Source organism: Malus domestica, chromosome 15 (assembly GCF_042453785.1).
Source record: "Malus domestica chromosome 15, GDT2T_hap1".
In the NCBI taxonomy this organism is placed as follows: Eukaryota; Viridiplantae; Streptophyta; class Magnoliopsida; order Rosales; family Rosaceae; genus Malus; species Malus domestica.
In genome coordinates, this window is record NC_091675.1 from 45206778 (window position 1) to 45212471 (window position 5694).

Here is a 5694-nt window from a genome sequence, read left to right on the forward strand (position 1 = left end):
GTGACAATTATTTTGACTTTGGAACATCCTAGTTAGTGCCCTAGGCACTAGCACAATCTAGAGTTAAATGGCACTATAAGATCTTGGCAAGTAAGGGGAATTGATATGTTATTCTAGCCTAACTTTGTAAAGTTGCATAATTTTGAGGCAATACATTTGTCTTAGGATGTTTCCATTTCGTTTCAAGTTCATTTAACTTTATGTACACTAAAAGAATCAATGAAAAGAGAAACCAAGAGATATTTTTAGTAGAATATTAGAGGAAACATAGCTATCATTTGAAAACGATTTTTCATTTCAACTTCCTCATTATCACATCAGAATCAAGTGTGCTGTTAGGCACTTATTCAAGTTCTTTAAGAGAAACATACCACAAACTACAAATTTGGAATCACATCATAATTTTGTGCTATCTATTATATATTACTTTTCTTTTGCACTCCAAATCGCTTCGTCTCTGACATTGTGTATAGAAGAGTTGTTATTAAAGTTTAGGCTTAAGAGAATCCATAATATATAACATTGCCGACTTTATGTATAAGTGTTTTTAGGTTTATGTTTGAGAGAATAGGTGATGACGATTCTCATTTGTTAATGTATCTCATAAGATATGACAACAAGAAGTATGGAGCAAAAATCTTGATGAGACTAAATAATATGAGTGAATTTGAATCCAAAATAGTCCCACATATATTGTACACTAATCCAAACCCTAACATATATATGATTATATTGGCGACCTTATGTATATTGGAAATACGTGATACATAAGCAATTGATAACATGACAATTGCTGATGTGTCATGTATATCCAATAAAAATATTCTCGAACTTTACTGAATCAGACATGATTACTCAATAAATATTTCAACAAAAAACAACAAATTACAAACCAAGAATATAAGATCTTGAGAAACACTTGTTGAAGAAAAACCCGGATGCAAAAAACTTGGAAAAATTCCAAAAATATAGGAACTAACAATCAACATTATCACATCTTAATGGAAAACTGGTTATCAACCTTAATTCATCAACGAAAACATGAACAATGGCATCGGCCTTCAAGAAAATTGAAAAAAATCAACTGGAATCAATCTAACCAATAAAATTGTCTCAACATCGGCCTTTAATTCAGACAAACCAAGATTGTAATCTAGAACAAATGAGCTAAATTTGAAAAAAAAACCCCCCAAAATTTGTTTAGAACCCATCACGCAAGCAAGACTGGCTCATGGATACCATCTTAACATTCTTGTATAATTGCATAGATTGAATATTAGAAGAATGAGGAATCTTGGAGACAAAGCTTGAAGAAGAAGAAAGAAGATAAGCTCATATATTTCACTAACAGGAAACAATTATTACAATTCAAGTATATCCCACATGTTAGAGAGGGAAATTTGTTTATACATCTCTATACAAACATGACTTAAGACTAAAGCAATAAATGACATAACAATTGCTAATGTGTCATGTATATCCAATAATGTATACAAGAACTGCTTATTGGGTTTACGATTAAGGAAATACATGATAACACTTCTCATTCGGCAATGTATAAGTTATGATAATAACAAGTATAAAGGAAAAAGATTGAGGAAACTAAGTATGAGTGAATGTGAATCCAAATTCAATCTAAACTAAATCTCAAAATGAACTAATTATTCATAAGCACAGTGTGCTTCCAATTTTGCCCTCACATTTTTACACTAATGCTGATTGTGTCCCTATACCCCCGTCACACACACACACACACACACACACAGAAAGCCTTTAAGGGAAGGGATCCCCATTTTCAAAAAAAAAATGGGGACACCCTCTTGACCATTAGATCTGGCTTTAATGAAATTATGTGGCTTGTGATTTAATCTCAACCATAGAATTTCATTAAAGCCAGATCTAATGGTCAAGAGGGTGTCCCCATTTTTTTTGAAAAATGGGGATCTCTTCCTTTAAAGGGCCTGTCTGTGTGTGTGTGTATATATATATATTGTATTTCTTTATTTTTTTTCTTTTTCTTCCTTCCTTTCTTTCTTTTCCCTCTCGCCATTCTCCGCCAATTATGACTCACCATTGTGGTTAGCGACAAGTTCTTCGTTTTTAGCGACTATAGTCCACAAAACCAATACCAATTGATCTATCTTGCTCTACTTAATCAAATGTTCATAGCAGTTTTGTGAATTTCATAGTCATTTTTGAGCAAGTAGAGTTATATTTTGGAACCTGATTTTCAGACGAGGCAATTCCAGTCGATCGCCTGTGACTTTACCTTGCCATTACCTAGAACGACTCCTCTCATTCCCATGAGAAATATTCAGGTATTGCATATTTGATTTCAATTCACTTTAAGGTGAATCAAAGGACACCCTAACCTTTGAATTTTTCTAGCGAGTTTTCAGAAATCTGACGGTTAGTTTTGGTTTGACGGCAAGCAATTGTTATCCACCACCATAATCACCTATATCAAGTTGGCTTTGGTGACAACAACATGAAATTGGCTTTGGGTAAAGCTTCCACACCCAAAATAGGAGTAGGATTCTCTCCCCTCTTTATTTTTCCTCCCCTTCCCTCCCTTCCTACTTGAATAGTCACAGTTAAGCTATGTCAACATCTTATATTAATTTTTTATAGCAAGAGAAAGATAAAATAAGAGAATGTGAGACAAGGGGATAGAAGGGGATGTGAAGATGAGGGAAGAGAATCCTAGTCCATTGTCTAAAATACGGGTTTGACTTGGTCAAATTCGCTATTCTTGATGACAGCATCATGAAATTGGCTTTGGGTAACCTCTTTTCTTTGTTGAATTCTTGATGATTTTGATCTATGATTTTTCTTCATGATTTTGAGCTATGAACTCTTTCCTGATTCTGTGAGTTGTGATCGAAAAAACTAGAGAGCCTAGCGAGCCCATTTTCATGGGCTCGCAGGACGAGAACCCTACACCAATTCCCTTTGTGGCAACAACATATTAAAAGCGATTAGCAACTTTGTGACTAGGTTTATTCGAAGTACTACCTTCGCATTTGCAAGTATTGGATATTGAATTACTAAGTCGAAAATGAATCAACCAAAAATCAAGTGCGAGGTACACGAGGTAGCAAGGTCATTTAGTGAGGGAATATTCTCCGTCTTCCACCTCTTTTCATTTTATTAGTATTTTTTCTTTTTATTGATTTATATAAATTCTAGCTTCCTATCCTCGAAACAACTTTAGACAACTCTCGGAAGAAACTTCTATGTAATTGTTGAGAATCAATCCCATGTCAAAGAGAGGAGTGACCTTTCATGTGCTTCTAAATAGTTGGGCTACTACCCATATTGCCAATTGATTTTATGATGGAATCTTAATTTTCATAATAATATCCGAGTAGGTTGTCCTATGTGTGAAGCTTAACGGCCACATATACTCCACGTCACCCGATTTGTGTTGTCCACGACAACTCTCGAAAGAAACTTCTCTGCAATTGTTGAGAATCAATCCCACGTTAAAGAGAGGAGTGACCTTTCATATGCTTGTAAGTAGTTGGGCTACTACCCATATTGCCAATTGATTTTATGATGAAATCTCAATTTTCATAATAATATCAAAGCATGTTGTCCTACGTGCGAAGCTTAACGGCCACATATGCTTCACGTCACCCGATTTGTGTTGTCCACAACAACTCTCGAAAGAAACTTCTCTGCAATTGTTAATAATCAATCCCACGTTAAAGAGAGAAGTGACCTTTCATGTGCTTCTAAATAGTTGGGCTACTACCCCTATTGCCAATTAATTTTATGATGGAATCTTAATTTTCATAATAATATCATAGTAGGTTGTCCTACGTGTGAAGCTTAACGGCCACATATGCTCCACGTCACCCGATTTGTGTTGTCCACGACAACTCTCGAAAGAAACTTCTCTGCAATTGTTGAGAATCAATCCCACGTTAAAGAGAGGAGTGACCTTTCATATGCTTGTAAGTAGTTGGGCTACTACCCATATTGCCAATTGATTTTATGATGAAATCTCAATTTTCATAATAATATCAGAGCAGGTTGTCCTACGTGCGAAGCTTAACGGCCACATATGCTTCACGTCACCCGATTTGTGTTGTCCACGACAACTCTCGAAAGAAACTTCTCTGCAATTGTTGAGAATCAATCCCACGTTAAAGAAAGGAGTGACCTTTCATGTGCTTGTCAGTAGTTGGGCTACTACCCATATTGCCAATTGATTTTACGATGGAATCTCAATTTTCATAATAACATCAGAGCAGGTTGTCCTACGTGTGAAGCTTAACGGCCACATATACTCCACGTCACCCGATTTGTGTTGTTCACGTGTTTGGTTTGAAAATCCACCGAACATAAACCTCCCTGGGCTACAACCCATCTAAGCCTTGTGGGTGGCTCCGCCATTGGGTTCATGATCTATATTGTGTAAAATTATATCCTCCCACATCAACACAGTTGCGGGTACCTTTATAAGGAGAGGTTAATAATTTACAGCTGAAATGTTAACAAGACTTTAGTTACCAATTTCTGTTGTATGTGTTAAACTTTTAATGAGTAGGGTGTCAAATTCCCTTAGTTTTGTGGATTCCTACCCTCCTTATGTCAATATGAAGCAAGTAGAAGTGTCATATAAGGGAAAGATGACTCCATTTAATACCACTAAGAGTGGCGCTACATTTTGATGCAACTCTATTAATAGTGTGTGTATTTTTAGGTAATGGGGAGTAAGACAAAGATATTTATAGTTATGGAGTTCGTAACTGGAGGGCAGCTCTTTGACAAAATTGTTAGTGACCTTATTTTCTTCCAGTTGTATTCTATAAATGGTTTACTATCAATTTACAAAAGTAAATCACATACTGCAATTAAGACTGCAATCAAACATTCCCATTTAGCCTAACTTCTTTTCAATTTATTTGGGAGAGAGTTTCTCACGAGAACTTCTTTTAATATGAAGGTAAACGGTGGATGGATAAGAGAAGATGAAGCACGAATATATTTTCAACAGCTTATTATTACAGTTGATTACTGCCATATCAGAGGTGTCTATCACAGAGATCTGAAGGTACTTATACTTAGAAAACGTTCATATCACAAATATAAATATAGTAAAATGTTAATAAATTTTCATTCTCATTGCTTTTCTTGCGAGCAGAAAATTTGGTATTGGATGCATATGGGAACCTTAAAGTTTCTGATTTCAGATTGAGTGCACTTTCCCAACAAGTCAGCATATAAATGATGTTTGGTCATCTGCACTTCACTTTCTTTCATCGTTCATATGTAACTATCATTTTATCTTATGATGTTAGTTTTGTTATCGGACGGTCAGTATAAATTCTTAATTAACTATTTGTAGATGAAGGTGTCAAATTTCTAGATATTATTAAAATTTTACAAGCAACATTCATGTTTGTTATTTAATTTATTTGAAAACAAAAAATATTTGTGGGTGTCTGCACAAAACTTGACCATTAAAAATTTCAGTCATTTAATTTAGTTTTCAGTTTTGCTATTTAATTGAATTTTTCGTTTGTCTCGGCAATGAGTGGTCCATTAGAGATGAAGAAGAAGCAGACGAAGACATCTGCAATCGGTTAAATATGAAGCTACATATATAATCAATAATATCATGTTAAACAGTCTCAAAACTCACAACCTCGCACGGACATTTTTACTAATAAGTCCTATATACGT